Source organism: Eumetopias jubatus, unplaced genomic scaffold, assembly GCF_037043125.1.
Source record: "Eumetopias jubatus isolate StellerSeaLion01/CBP00866 unplaced genomic scaffold, mEumJub1_p1.0 scaffold_7, whole genome shotgun sequence".
NCBI lineage: Eukaryota > Metazoa > Chordata > Mammalia > Carnivora > Otariidae > Eumetopias > Eumetopias jubatus.
Window position 1 is genome coordinate 25,505,727 of NW_028274813.1, and position 16,651 is coordinate 25,522,377.

Consider the following 16,651-nt stretch of genomic DNA (forward strand, 5'->3'; position numbering starts at 1 on the left):
ACGGCTGAGATCACAGAGCTAGTGGGAAACACAGCTGGATTAGGTAGGATCCTTTGGACACCTACGTCTAGTCTAGGGTCTCTCAGCCTTGGACTGCTGACATCTGGGGACAGATGATTCTTCATTGTGGGGACTGTCCTGTGTATTGAGCAGCATCCCTGACTTCTCCCCACCAGATGCCAGGAGCACATTCTCCACCTTGCCCAACTGCACAACCCCAAAATGTCTCCCTCTAGACGTCCCAGTTGACCCTGCCCTAGTCCTTTCCATGGGAAAACCTGCATTTCATGCTTCTAAAAAGAGCCTGGTTGGAGGGTGACCCTCGGTCCCTAACTCTGGCAACATCTGAGGCTCAGCCTTCTGGCTTCCCCTCTAGCCTCTCCCGCCAAAAGCCTCTCAGTACATCAGTCCTGTGACAAGTTCTCCATTCATCCATTCACTTGTTTGTTCAAGGACTACTTCTTGAATGCCTCCTCCTCACCAGGAGACAGAGAAACAAACAATCGAAGCCTCCCGCCCCGATGGAAGTAATATTCCAGTGAACAGAAAGCACTCAGTAGATGTTAAAACCCACGTGCCTGCACTAACTCATTTTATTCTTGCACTGAGTGCGGTTATTTTCAGTTTCCTGGGGCACAGTCTGAGACACTGAGAGGTTCGATCACTTGCTCAGGTGTTGTCGAGGAAGGAGTGGAGTTGAGTTAAGGCCAGGTGCCTGGGCTCTGCACCTGCACACCTGCCCCTGAATTCCCCTGCCTTTTCCATGTGCACCCTAACCACACATGTCCTTCCCACTGTCTTGGATATTGCCACACGGAATCCCTGTGTCTTTTCAGGCACACAAGTAATGTCATCTCCCCTCCCCATCCACACTGGCTGTTCCCCCACCCCCCGTGAACCAGACTCAACGTGTTGGTGCCGTTTTGAAGTCATGACCTTCTCCTTCCTTCCCTACATCTTCATTCTCAAGTCCTGCTGCTTTTTATTTTTTTAAGATTTTATTTATTTATTAGGGAGAGAGAACGAGAGCGCACGAGCAGGGAGGAGGGGCAGAGGGAGAGGGAGAAGCAGACTCTCTGTTGAGCAGGGGTCCTGATGTGGGATTTGATCCCAGGACCCTGAGAGCAGGACCTGAGCCGAAGGCAGACGCTTAACCGACTGACACCGCCCCCCCCCAGGTGCCCATATGTCCTGCTGGTTTTTAAGACAAATCTCTCGGCTGCATCCCAGTGACCCAGCTAGGCAAGCCTGTTTGTGTCCTCTTTTCATAAATGAGGAGACTAAAGATTGGAGAGGCCAAGTGCCTTGCTCAAGGCCACGCAACTAATAAAGGTTAAAAGTATGCACATCTTCTGACCACAAACTTTGCACTCTGAACAAATTGCTTCATGTAAGATGTTACATCGTTGCCCCTGCCTCAAGAGCCCTGACAAGGTAAGGGCCATGACTTAGGCCATGTCTGGATCTCTTACACAGGGTCTAGCACTTGTGTTGATTCAAAGAGCAGGAGCCCTGGAGCCCAAGTTGCAAGGATGGAACCCAGGCTGTGTCCTAGAATTAATGCTCTGGAAGTCCGCCAGAGGGCAGTGCTTTCTCCATGAAAGAGGACACCCGAAGCTGGTGCGCCGAGTAACTGAGAGGCTCATTTGAAGTGACCAAAGAATTTGAATTCACAGTGGTTTCCAGTCACATATGCGCACACCTGCTATGTTTAGAATCTTGCTGGATATGCTAAACACGGATGAAATCTTGATGTTCCTTGACGTACCACACTTTGACTCACAAATCATTTGGTCCAAACTAGTCACCTGACACCACCTCACCATGGGGCGCAGGGGCAGGAAGCGCAATCTTACCCTGTGCTTGCAGGGGAAGGAGCTATAAATATTCAGTGCCCAGCACCAATAATGACCACAAAGCTTATCCCTGAGTTGTTCGGAACAGCAGCTCCCAGAACTGGTTGTGCAGGAGAGCTAACTGATTAAGGACAGCTTGTTAAATGTCCACATCTCAGAGCCCCTACCCCTGGGATCTAATCCAGAATCAGGAATTGTTACTTGATGTTACTTAGGCATTGCTAGAGAATAAACATGGCTTGTGCCCTAGTCTGACCTTTGGTATTTCCTAGCTGTATGACCCTGAGAAAGTCTCCTCATCTCTCCCAGTGTAAGAATAACTGCTTGGTCTCCCTCACAGACAAGGCCACGATGAGGCTGAAACTGGACATGCGTGAAATTCTAGCTGGTTTTACAGAGAAGCACTATCATCATTATGGATGTTATGAAATTAATTAACTGTTAGTTCAGTAATTACTTTTGTACAGAAGCCTTCCCTGAAACTTTGCTACTCAGAGTGTGGTCCGCTGATGAGCAGAACTGGCATCACCTGAGAGTTTGTTAGAAATACAGAACGTAACTCATCGTAGACCACTGAACTATAGTTGTGTGTATTTTAACAAGATCCTGAGACGATTTGTATGCCTAGTAAGGTTGGACGCTGGCTAGAAAATGAATAGTTTAATGAATTAAGAAAATAGCAACAAAAGCAGGTTGTGGAATTGGTTTGGGAGATAATACTGAGCTAGTTCAGTTCAGTGTCCCCCAAAATAGAAGCGTCCCCTATGATGAGCCTGCGGCGTGCTAAGCAAATTGTTTGCAAAGCTCAAAAAATGTCTCTGTATCCCAGTTATGCCTTAGGGAGCTCGACTTGAAGTTGAAATAAAACATTTCATATTTAAACCAGTTAGGGTAGGCTGAGTTATGCTGCAGTAGTAAACAACCTGACCTTTCAATGGCTTTAAAACCCCAGAGGTTTCAGGGCTTTGCTCCATCACTCAGGAACCTAGGCTGACGGGGCTGCTACCATCCCAGACACTGTAGGGAAAGAGCTCTGGAGGGTCTTGCACTGGGAGTGACGTACCACACTTTGACTCACAAGTCATTTGGTCCAAACTAGTCACCTGACACCACCTCACCATGGGGCGCAGGGGCAGGAAGCACAGTCTTACCCTGTGCTTGCAGGGGAAGGAGCTATAAATATTCAGTGCCCAGGGGCGCCTGGGTGGCTCAGTTGGTTAAGCGACTGCCTTCGGCTCAGGTCACGATCCTGGAGTCCCCGGATCGAGTCCCGCATCGGGCTCCCTGCTCAGCGGGGAGTCTGCTTCTCCCTCTGACCTTCCCCCCTCTCATGTGCTCTCTCTCTCTCATTCTCTCTCTCAAATAAATAACTAAATAAAATCTTTAAAAAAAAAATATTCAGTGCCCAGCACTAATGATGACCACAAAACTTATCCCTGAGTTGTTCGGAACAGCAGCTCCCAGAACTGGTTGTGCAGGAGAGCTAACTGATTAAGGACAGCTTGTTAAATGTCCACATCTCAGAGCCCCTACCCCTGGGATCTAATCCAGAATCAGGAATCTGTTTTAATAAGTGCCCTACAGAGTCCTGAGGCACCCCCTCCACAGACCAGCATTTTGGCTTTGAGACTTCCTGTCCTTTAACCCCATTTTGAATTTACAAGGCCCTGTCTTTATTTCCCTTTATTTGTTGAACACCTCAACAAATCACCCCAAACTGGGTGGCTCCAAACAGCAGAAATGTAATCTCTCACAGTTCTGGGAGCCAGAAGTCCAAAATCAACGTTTGTCAGCAGGGTTGGTTTTTTCTGGAGGCTCTGGGAGACAATCTGTTCCACGCCTTTCTTCTAGCTTCTGGTGGCTACTGGCAATCCTTGACATTCGCTGGATTATACCGTGGGATTCCAATTTCTTCCTCCATCTCCACATGGCCTTTTCTGTGTGTCTATGTGTTCTGTTATAAGGGCACTTGAGTAATTCATGATGATTTCTTTCTTTCTTTTTTTTTTTTTTTTAAGTGGGCTCCAAGGTGGAGCACAACATGGGGCCCAAACTCACCACCCTGAGATCAAGACCTGAGCTGATGAGATCAAGAGTTGGACGCTTAACCAAATGAGCCACCAAGGTGCCCTGATTTTATTTTTCAAATCCGTAATATTCATTCATCTGCAAAGACCCTTTCTCCAAATAGGGTCACATTGGGAGAACGTATCTTTCTGAGGTCCGCTATGCAATCCACTGCAGGCCCACGTTCACACTGAACCCAGTCTTCTGCCTGTCCTCTCCGGACAGCCAAGAGTGGACCTTGCAAGCCACACACCACAAGGGGTCAGGCTAGCCTTATTTTTCTGCAGATAGTTCCCTGCAGCACCCAGGAGTCCTTTCAAAGTCAGGGGAGACACTCCACTGCGAGGGTCAGCCAGGGCAGGCTATGGAGCTGGGATCCCTCACCCAACAGCCAGTTTCCTTCCTTACCACCTCACGCGGAACAAAAGAACTGCATGCGAGGCGAGCGTGTGACGGGCAGCACGTCCGTTTGTACAGCTGGCTCTGACAAACCACTGGGAAAATTAGCCAACATTCCAATAGCCTCAGGCCCATCTAGGACCCGGATGTTGTAGGCTTTCCCCTCCTCAGCAGTGAGGGCTATGTTCTTGACAACTCCCAAGGTTGGAGAAGTCCAGGTGGATGGTCATAAGATAATATGAGGAAAATAGGTATGGGCATTCAGGTCATCAAATGAACGCTTATTTTTATATTCTCTAAAAGATGGTAGTAATGACAGAACATTAAATAGAACACCTCAATGTCATTCGACACATCTTGAATTAGTAGTAATGGCTCCTCAACAATTATTTTCCATTTAAGCAATTCCTTTGCTCGCCAGAAACATTTCAGTGCATTCAGTGGGATATTGTACCTTAAGCTTGCTTGGTTTTCAAGATTATGCCTAGGAAGAGGCACATTCCTTTCTGTATGTGGTTTTCTCATTCAGGAACGATGTGTTTGAAATGTGACAACACAGGGCCTCCACGTCACTCCACCTAAGTTGGAACCTGGAGAGACCTGTGGTTTCTCGTTTGGGTGGTGGTTGGGAGGCATGTGGAAATACATCAGAAGGGACTAGAATCTGTCTCAAGCCAATTCACAGCAAAAGGATGCTGTGGGAGCATTCCTAGGAGCGTGGAGGGTGTGGGCCTGGCCTTCCTGTCAAACTGGCGCGGTGCCTCCTGCGGTCAGCTGTGTGGTCACCTCCTCAGAGCTCCACCCCACAGTCAGCCTTGGCCTTTGCTTCTTCTTCATCACTTACAATGATTTCTATCTGTGGCCAGCTGGGTTTTTTCATCATTTCATTGGGTTTGTGTTTGGCATATTCCCTCATAGAATGTAAGTTCCTGGAGGGTAGGGGACTTGCTTGGTTTTCCCTCTGCTATTGCCCTGGAGCCTGAAACTGAGTCGGATCTGATAAATTTTCTTTGAAACAATGAGTGTCCACTTGGTTGTGCCTGGAGCTGACCTTCTGGGGGACCTGCTTCCAGGACCCGTTGACTGGTTGTGTGCAGAAATGCTTCCTTTGCACAAAGAAAATCTTCTGCTTATTGTAAACCATTTCTTTTTGATCTGTAGATTTTTCAGAGTTTTCCATATGCAGATGTGAGCTGTAATCTCCAAGAGGAGAATTTACGGTGGGATATTTTCCGAAACATTGACCTTCTGTCTTGACTGCTTGGAGATGTTGTTCCAGAAAGGGCTTAAGGCAGGCCTGAGTGCCATCCCCTGTCTGGTTGTGCTGGGCAGCTCTGTTCTCTGCTGGCTAGGGCCCCTTGTCACTGCCCTGTGGAAGAGAAGTGGATGACTTCTGGGCAGAGTCTTGACATCTGTGTTCCCAGCCGGGGACAGTCATCTCCAGGCCATTCCAGGGTGAGCAAGTCACATCTGTTCTTTGGGCTTTGGATTCCTCACTTTGTTCATTCATTCATTTGGCAAATCTTTATTGAGTGCCTACTAGGTGCCTGGCACACGGCTAAGCCCTGGGGGTAGAATAGTGACCAATGAGAGCAGTCTTGCCCTCCTGGAGCTTACAGGATAGTCAAGAAAAAAGATGTTACCAAACAACTCATGGAGAGATGTTTAAATGTGACCATGACAAGTGCTGTGGAGGGGAAGTCCCAGATGGTGTATGAGATCCTAATGATGGAGGGTCTAACCTAGTGGCGAATGGCATACCATGCAGAGAAGACTACCCAGAGTCAGAAGCTGAAGGATGAGATGGGGTGAAGCAGGGAGGGAGGATTGTTCTAAGCACAGAATCATCTCAGGTAGAGCCGAGGAGAGGCCAATGGGGCTGGAGCAGGGAGAGCAGGGAGGGTGGGGAGCACAGAGGCCAGGAATAGGCCACCCAGGGGACCATGTCAGGGGGCCTGGACTTTATCCTGAGAGCTGTGGGAAACCATAGATGTGCCTGAGTCTTCAAGCACAGGTGTGAGCAGGGCAGAGCAGACATGGGATCGCTTTGCATTAGAGAAGACACTACACTGGGGAGTGTATTGGAAATGGACCGGAGTGGGCAACGATGGGCCACACAGGAGGTTAGTGTAGTGGTTCAGAGAGGACATGGTGCTCATGGAGGATCAGTCCAGGAAAATTTTCTGAACACCTACTATGTGCCAGGTGCTTTTCAGTGAACCAAACAGGCAAAGAACCTTGTCCTCACAGAGCTGAGGTTTTAGGGAGTGGGGAGACAAACAGTAAACATAAGTAAGGAAGCTGGGATGTTGGGAAGCATTATGTGCAAAGGAAAAAGAAAAATAAATTGACCAAAGTAAGTGAGATGGGGAATGGGGGTAGACGATGACAGAGATCCTTAGGAGGTAAAAATGACAGTGCTCTATGACGGAGGTTGGGGGGTTAAGGGACAGAGAAGCATCAAGGTCAACTCCTAGATTTCTGGTTTGTGCAACCGAAGAAGGGTTGCTAAAGAGCGTACTAGACCAAACGTGACTCAAGTCTCTCTGATTCTGTAGCCCTATGGGCTCCATGGCAGTGTCAGCAGCTGCAGGTGGGTCTGTAACCTGGTCTCTGCCTTCCAGAGACCACCCTGCGTGGGAAGTCCCTCTCCTGGATCCCCCACACAAGGATGTGCCAGGTCTCAGGGTGTGCGGGGCAGGTCCACACTGTGGGTAACTGGGGCTCCTGCCGCATCTCCATCAAACCCACTCCCTGGGGCTGGCGGCATCTGCTCCAGTGTGTGCTTCCTGACGGAGCCCAGCAAACGTGCGGTGTTGCAGACTGCGGCCCTGGGCGGGCACGCGGTCAGTGCCGCTTCCCCAGGCCCGCCGCGTGTCCTCTGTCTCCGGAAATGACTCTGCCTTAACCCTCCAGGGAAGAGGGTATTTGTGGGGTGCATTTCTTGAGATGGCCTGGGGACTGGGTTCCAGGAGCTTTCGGAGCTCGGAGCTCTGCACACTCCTAGGGTTCCGGGTCACTTCGACAGGGCTTCCCCTTAATGACAATTTCCTGTGGGATTTCTGTGACAAGAGGGATGGGGTCGGCTGACCCTACGACCCGAGTCTGAACAGTCCCTGCTGTTTCCTCCCTAGAGAAAGCCGCGGCTTCCTGTCGGGCTCCCCTGGGGCAAACGCCTGGCGTGGACAAAGGAAGATGATGGAATAAGGACCCCAATGCGCAGGCGCCGAATGCTTCCCACGCGCTGAAGAGCTTTCTGTGGATTATTCACTGAAGCCTCAAAGCAACTCTATGAGGTCAGTGCTATTAGTATCATCTTTCTCATCTCAGAGATGAGGTAATGAGGCTCGGTGAGCTTGCACAAGTGGCTCAAGGTCACAGAGCGAGCGCGGTACGGAGCGGGATTCACACGCAGGCCAGTCTTGGCTCTGAACCCCTCTGCTCTAGTGGCCAGTGGAAGGGCACGGAGGTCACCGGATTGGGGTCCGGTGTTCAGACTCCAGTCCTGACTTGGTATGCGTCCTGTGGTGATTTGGAACCGGTCTATCTGCTCATTCATCGATTCATTGAATATTGATCAAGTGCCCCCTCTTCCAGGCTGGGGCAGTTCGAACGTGGCAGCTGCGACAGACACATAAGCGCATCAACTGGGTTGCAGAGGGTCAGGTGCTTTATGGAGCAAGACAGAGGAAGGGGTGACAATGACTGTAGGGGACAGGGTGGGGGGTGTGTGGGAAGTTGTGGCTTTGGTATTGGGCCTTGAAAGGGAAAGACGTTTGCCAAGGCTTTCCAGGCAGGCACAACTGTGAGAGCAAAGGCACGAAGATGCCTGGAGGGTCAGGACCTTCTGGTTGTTCCTACAGGGGGAGTAGAATTTCACAAGGTGTGGACTTGGACCTATGATTAGAACCTACAGGAGAACTATCTGGGATGTGTGCAGCAAGTGTTTGTGAGAATGTAGATTCCAGGCTCCACGCCAGGTCCACTGAACCAGGATCTTTAGGAGGCAGGGCCCAGAAATCTGCATTTCAGCCAGTGCCCTGGGGGACTCTGGTCTTCACTGAAGTTTGGCACGGGTGAGGAGAAGCAGGGCAGCAACCAGTTTTGGGTTTATAACAGAGATCAGCAAACTTCTTCCGGAAAGGGCCACAGAGTAAATATTTCAGGCCTTGTGGGCTAAGAGGAAAATTGAGGGTACTCTGTAGGTACTGATAACTATTTAAAAATAGAAAAACCGGTGGTGGGTGGACTTGTCCTCCCTTAGTCTGAGCATAGTTTGTTGGCTCCTGGTTTAGACAGCTACACAGCAGCCAAGTGGAGAAGAACCGGGGGTGGGCAGAAGTGAGGAGAGTGTTGAGTTAGGACTATAGAACTTCCAGAGGGGCCCACAATGTTAAGAGGTGCTTTGTTGGAGTAAAGGGTGGACTGGACAAGAACTTGGACAGGAAGGGTAGGGCAGAGCAAGGAGTCAAGGATGCCTGAACTGTTGGCTTGTGTTCTTGGGTGGAGGGGCTGTCATTAGCTTACAGTATGTAATAACATGTGTACACATGGTCCCATCCTGAGCAGAGGTCCCTCAGATTGAGGGCTGAAAGGGAGGTCTTTGCAGTTGGCCATTTGAAGGTCATTAAAGGTCAAAATGGCCTCATTTTAGGAAAGAAGTGGGAGTCAGATGTCAATGGATTCAAGAGGATCGGGAGAACAAAAAGTGGAACAGGTCAACCCACTGTGTCCCCATGCTCGGGCTGGCAAGCCCCGTGCGTGTTCTTCTCAGGGGCAGAGCTTAGGGAATGTACAGTCTTTCCCAGCCCAGGGCCCCAACCCTGTGGGCCAGTGCACAGTGCTGGGACAACTCATCTAGTGGCTTCTTGGTGGTAGGGGGTGCTGTTCTTCTCACCACATGGGTCCTCAGCACCTTTAAGATCCAGATTATTGATGCATGTTGTGGAATGGGGGGGACTGTCCTTTCCCAGGAAGTGTGTCCTTCTGGTACCTTGGAGCTGGCAAATGACCATATCCCGCCCTTAGAAGTAGACGCCCTCATAGTTAGCATCCTTTCTGCAGAGTTTCTGTGCTCTGGCTAGAACCAGTGGTGTGGTGGAAAATGTACTGGTTGGGGAGATGGAGACTGGGATAGGAATCCTGGCTCCGTGCCTGGCAGCCTCGTGGTTCTGTGAGACTGGTTAACCTCTCGGACACTGAATCTCTCTCTCTGCAATGTCAGGGGGTGGATGGGATGGCCTCCCAGGTGCATTCCGGGTTCGAGCTCCTCTATTTTTTTGGCATGCTGGGGCAGATGCCTTGCGTGGATACAAACATCTTCCATCTCCAATGTCTTGTTTGGGGGTGTCCCCAGGCTCTGTCCTGAGTGCTGGCCTAGGTGTGTACCGGGGGCACTCCCCACCCCGCGTCCCACCCTGAGGCTTTGCCCAGCACATTTCCCCTGTAGTCTGCCACGGGGCTCCCTAAACTCATCCTACCCCATCTTATGCCAACATTTTCTTTGACCACAGGGGAAATGAGGACATTAAGGACAATGTGATGGTTTCTATTAAAGCTAACTTTTTTTTAAATATAAAGAATTGTTCTTTATTTGAGGCCATTTCCTCTCTCCCTTCATTTAATTGTTTTTTTTTTGTTTGTTTGTTTGTTTGTTTGTTTTTTTGAGCGAGAGAGAGAATCCCAAGCAGGCTCCATGCCCAATGCAGAGCCCGATATGGGGCTCGATCTCACAGCCCTGAGATTATGACCTGAGCCAAAACCAAGAGTAAGACACTTAACCAACTGAGCACCTGGGTGCTCCCATTTAGTTGTTAAGATACCCGTTCTTTCATGAAATAAGGGTAATGGTAGACAGTAAGTCATTCTTCTTACTGACCTTACTTAAGAAAATGGATGTTTGCAACATCCATATGGGTGCCCACCTGAGTTTTTGGGTATCTTATTGATCCATGAAATCCAAGTTTCCAGGCCTGGTTTTAACACCAAATGGGGATAATAACAGTATATATTTGCATAAGATTGTTGTGTAGATTGGGTTACTGCAGGCAGGCACAGTGTCTGTGATATACTTGGCACTTAATAGCCACGAGCCACCCTCTACTCCCCACCTCTCTGGACAGTTGGAGGACCCACTCCTGAGAGTTCAGAGGAGGATAAGCATTTGGAACTTCAGAGGCTCCTCTCCCCAGGGTTGGCTGAGTATCTCGTCCTTTCTGCCACTTGTTGTCTGGAATCCCTCCCGGTTAGCTGTAGAAAAGAATAGGGAAATAAACACTATCATTCATGCATCGTTTCATCCCTTCGTTCCTTTGTTAATCTCACACCTTTTCCTATCTAACATGTTCTAGAACTGAGTACACAGATGTGATGGGATACCAAGCTCCCATTTTGCTTGGAAGACAGACATGTTGAGCCAACAGAAACTATATGTTGTGGTCAATGCTCTAATAAAGTCAGATGGAAAGAAGTAGAATGAGATAAAGTACAGAACCCTGGATATTTCTGCAAATGGGCACTGCTTTGAATCCTGAGCTTCCCGGCAACCACGGTAAAAAGGAAAAGATGTTCCTATTGTCCAATATGGTATTTCTAAACCTCCATTGGTCCTAAACAGCCATTGTATTTTTTGGCCTTTCCTGTGGGTCTACCCAAATTGTTACTTACTTGCTTTTTAAAAAAAAAAATTAACACAATTATTTCACTTACTTAAATTAAAAAGAAAGCCTGATATTTTTATAACTGGAAAACCACCATCACTAGCTCCAGATAGAGGATAAACACATACATAATAAATGCATAATCATTAAAATAAGGAGTTGTCTGCTAATATAATTTAAAATAATCTGAAGTTAGTCTGTCTGCCACTTAAAATGTTCCAGCTACACTGGGGTAATAAAATGATATATATAAGTCCAATTGCAGACAAACTTCTTTCTTGGCATAAAATTCAAGGAAATATTTATTGCAAAAGACACAGAAGTTCCATTCAAATGGATGTTTCTTATGAACCTTATAAAAGTTAAGGGCATAACATTAAATCTCAACACACTGAATGCTCTTCTTTGGGGAGGTGAGTCAGTAGCAAGACAAGCACGCTGTTTCTGGAGATCTAACTCAGGAGTTTGCAGACTTTCTCTGTGCAAGGGACAGGTCATAAAGAGTTCGTCTCTGCAGGCCATATGGTCTCAGCTGCCACTCCTCTATTCTGAATTGATATCTTGAAGCAGCCATGGACATGTAAGCAAATGGGAGTGGGGATATTTCAATCAACTTTATTCACGGACAATGGAATTTGAGTTTTGTATAATTTTCCCATGTTACAGAATATTATTCTTTAAAAATTTTTTTTCAACCATTTAAAATGTTAAAAACCTCTTTAGCTTGTAGCCTTACAAAAACAGTCATGGGCTGGATTTGGCCTGAGGACTATAGTTTGCTGACTGCTGATCTTTTTTCTTTTTTTAATATGTTAAAGATTTATTATTTATTATTATTTTTTATTATGTTATGTTAGTCACCATGCAGTAAATCATTAGTTTTTGATGTAGTGTTCCATAAATCATTGTTTGCATATAACACCCAGTGCTCTATGCAATAGGTGCCCTCCTTAATACCCATCACTGGGCTAACCCATCCCCCCTCCCCCCTCCCCTCTAGAACCCTCAGTTTGTTTCTCGGAGTCCATAGTCCTCATGGTTTGTCTCCCCCTCCAATTTACCCCCCTTCATTTTTCCCTTCCTTCTCCTAATGTCCTCCCTGCTATTCCTTATGTTCCACAAATAAGTGAAACCATGTGATAATTTACTTTCTCTGCTTGACTTATTTCACTTAGCATAATCTTCCCCAGTCCCATCCACGTTGATGTAAATGTTGGGTATTCATCCTTTCTGATGGCTGAGTAATATTCCATTGTATATATGGACCACATCTTCTTTATCCATTCGTCTGTTGAAGGGCATCTTGGCTCTTTCCACAGTTTGGCTATTGTGGACATTGCTGCTATGAATATTGGGGTGCCTATGGCCCTTCTTTTCACTACATCTGTGTCTTTGGGGTAAACATCTAGTAGTGCAATTGCCGGGTCATAGAGTAGCTCTATTTTTAACTTCTTGAGGAACCTCCACACTGTTTTCCAAAGTGACTGCCCCAACTTGCATTCCCACCAACAGTGTAGGAAGGTTCCCCTTTCTCCACAACCTCTCCAACATTTGCTGTTTCTTGCCTTGTCAATTTTTGCCATTCTGGCTTGTGTAAGGTGGTATCTCAATGTAGTTTTGATTTGTATTTCCCTGACAGCTAGTGATGATGAACATGACTGTTGAGCTAACTGAATTCTCAACAGGGGCTTCGAGAACCTACTGGAGTGGAGAGCTGATATGTTCTGTCCACTGTGGATGGCTTCTCAGACCAGCAACAAGTTCATATAAGGGGTTAGCAGCAGAGTTAGAACTAGAACCCAGATTTTTCCATTTCAAACTCTGGGCCTGTCCCCTTTCTAGACGCTGCCTCTCTGGATGGAGGATGCACTTACTCTGTGACATCGGTCTCTATGTAAATAGAATCTAACTTCATCTTCCCAGCATCCTTTGTATGGTATCATGACTCCATTGTTGCAGGTAAAGAAACAGAGATTTAGAGAGGCTAGGAATTAAAACACTGCTAAATCATGGAGACATAATTTATACCTAGATCTATTTGGTTCCAGGCACTTTGCTAAGGAATTGCCTTGACTTTGATAAAGAATCTTTTGCCTGTCTTCTTTCTCCCACACCCAAGCTTATCCCCCAAAAAGGCTGCTCTTTAATTATAAGTGACTGGCTTGTGGGGACAGTCTCCTTATGCCCTTTTGTAATAACCCCCTTCTGCCCCTCTCTGCCCCCCCATATCCAGGCAACCAGTGATCCCCTTTTTGTCACTCTATATTAGTTTGCATTTTCTAGAATTCTACATAAATGATAACATATATTACATATTCTTTTTTGTCTTACTCTTTCACTCAGCATAATTATTTTGTAATTCACAGTAGTATGCACGAAAAGTCCATTCCTTTTCATTGCCAAGTAGTATTCCATTGCATGGATATACCAAGTTGTTTATTCCTTCACTTGTTGATGACTTTTGGTTTGTTTCCAGTTTGGGGGTATTATAAATAAAGCTTCTAGGAACATTCATGTACAAGCCTTTGTATGAACATATGTTTTCATTTCTCTTGTATAAATATCTAGGAGTAGAATAGCTGGATCATATATTAGGTATACGGCTTTCTGTTCATTTGTGTGTTTTTGTTTTGGAAACTGCAAGCTGTTTTCCAAACTAGTTGAAAATTCCATTTGCTCCACATTTTTGCCAACATTTGATGCAGTCATTCCTTTAAATTTAGATATTCTAATAGGTGTGTGGTTTTTAACTTGCATTTCCCTAATGACTAATGAGAGCTTAGGCTTCATTAATTACCATTAATGAATAATGATAGTTTAGTTTCCAACTAAAAGTAATTGAACAGCTTTTCATGTGCTTACTTGCCATCTGTACATCTTTTTTGCTAGTGTCTGCTCAAATCTTTTGCTCATTTTCTCATTATTTTGAAAGGTCTTTATTCTGCATACATGTCCTTTATCAGATATATGGTTACAAATATTTTCTCCCTGTCTGTGGCTTGTTTTTTCTTTCTTTTAACAGCATCTTTCAAAGACTGGCACTTTTTATTTATTTTTATTTGTTTATTTTTTTAAAGATTTTATTTATTTATTTGACAGAGAGAGACATAGTGAGAGAGGGAACACAATCGGGGGAGTGGGAGAGGGAGAAGTAGGCTTTCCGCTGAGCAGAGAGCCCGATGTGGGGCTTGATCCCAGGACTCTGGGATCATGACCTGAGCCGAAGGCAGACGCTTAACAACTGAGCCACTCAGGCTCCCCTGGCACTTTTTATTTTGACAAAGTCTAACTTAACCATTGTTTTAGTGGATCGTACTTTTGGCATCTTATCTAAAAAGTCTTCACCTACGTTTTCCTTTAGGAATTTCATAGATTTAAGTTTTATTTTGAGTTAATTTTTGTATATGGTGTGAGGTATGGATTGAGGTTCAATTGTTTTCCATATGAATATTCAGCTGTTCCAGTGCCATTTGTTGAAAAGACTGTTCTATGAATGGTATTTATACCTTTTTCAAAAATCAGGTGTTCATGTGTTTGGATCTATTTATGGATTCTCTATTCTGTTTCATTGATCTATTTGTCTATACTGATGCCAATATCACACATCTTGATTACTGTAGCTTTATGATGAGTCTTGAAATCTCACACCTTTATTCTTCTGAAAGACTTTTCTTCCTTCTCATCAGGAAACAAAACTGGAGTAGGTGTGGAAAGTTCTGGTTTTCCTTGTTTGCCTTGTCAGTGACTGGAGAGAATCTCTGGAAGCCATCTTCCTCCATCCTCAGCCATCTCTGCTTAGTTCCAGTAGCTGTTCTAGAGACACTCGAAACCCTAAGTTCTTGTTGTACCACAGTCCTAATCTGTTTTAATGAAGTGGCTGTCTTGTGCCTCATGAGCAGGAATCGGTGTCCAAGGAGAAGATGATCAGTATACAGTGATCACAGGGAAGGCCCATGAGTAGCTTGGCACATGACTGCCCAGTAGAGATGCTTTGCATTGATTATGACAAACTGACCCAATCAGAATCTCTCTTGGGGAGTGAGGTGTGAAATGCAGACAAAGGTAGGGTTAGGGAGCAATGGATTGCTGATTCTGAGAAAAAACTGGCAACCTGGTCCTTCGAGCTGTTCTGTTCTGAGCATGCTGGGCTTCCTATTCTTTCTTTTCCAAATGTGCTCTTTTCCCAAGAGGCCCCTGGTAAAGTCTTGGCCGTTCTCTTAGTCAAACAAGGTTGGAGTCATCATGGACATCACTACTCCTCAACTCCTATCCACAATAAATCCCCAACTGCTGCTGTGCCATTTACCTTCCAATTTTCTCCCCCATCCATCCCTGTCTCTCTATCTCCCTGGCTACCACCTGGTCCATGGGCCATCAGCTCTGTGCTGAACTGCTTCAGTGACACCCAATGAGTCTCTTGGCCTCCTCTCTAGCCACCCTCCCATCTGTTTACCACACGTCTTTCAGAGGAAAATTTTTGTAATTAAACTTTATTTTGAGATAACTGTGGATTCATATACAGTTGTAGAAAATAAATATAGAGAGATTGCATGAACCCTTCACCCAGTTTCCCCCAAGAGTAACATCTTGCAGAACGACAGTACAATATCACAACCGGGGTATTGACCTTGATAGTCAGATATAAAGGAGTTCCAGCACCATGTGGATCCCTTGTTGCACTAGCTCCCAGCAACTGCTGGAACAAATTACAAACTTTGTGGCTCAAGACAACAGAATTTACCCTCCTAGTTTGGGAGGCCAGAACTCTGAAATCGAAGCATCAGAAGGACTCTAGTCTCTGAAGGCTCTAGGAAAGACTCTTTCCTTGCCTCTTCCAGCTTCTGGTGGCTCCTGGCATTCCTTGGCTTGTAGCAGCAACATGTGGCTGTTGAGCCAGAGAACGAAGCCAACAGAGAGGTAAACAGAGCTGAAAAATGAGCTCTTGATAAGACTTTTTGAATCCTTGACAAAACTTGTGCTTGAAGAGAGAGTTTTCAATTTGTTGAGTCCCCCTCCCCCACCAAAAAAATCCTTTTTTTTTTCCTACTTGCACCAGAAGAATTCTGATTAAATACATAGAATGGCCATTGCAAGTCACTTTCTCTCTAGTCCTCAGTTTCCTCATCTGTAAAATGAGGAGGTTGAAATAATTAGTTCAACAATTCTTCAAACATATATTGAGCTTTTATTGCCTTGTGTTTGTGCTTAGTACAGAATGATGATTCAGATCTAGTCCTCCCCTACAAGAATTTGTGAGCATAAACCTATCTGTAATACACCTCGAGAATGGCTTATTACTACTATGGGCAAAGTGCTCTGGGATCACAGAAGATGTGCTTGATTTGGCCTTGGAGAAGGCTCCACTGAGGAGGTGACACGGAGCCTGGGTCTTGAAAAATGAGTAAGGTTTTTCCTAGCAGAAAAAGCAGGAGAGGGCATTTTAGGTAAAGAATGTGAGCAAAACTCCAAATTAAGAAAGTTCATGTTGTGTTTGGGAAATAGGAGTTCGTTATTCCCAGAGCTTAAAATATGAGAGGGAAAGGGATGGGTTCCAGATGAGGAGAGGTCAGCGGGACCTGGTTGCCATGGCCCTGAATACTCTGTTGGGGATTTGGGGCTTTTTCTTGCAGGAGAAATGGAAGTGGGGGGAATGTGATGATCAGACTTGCA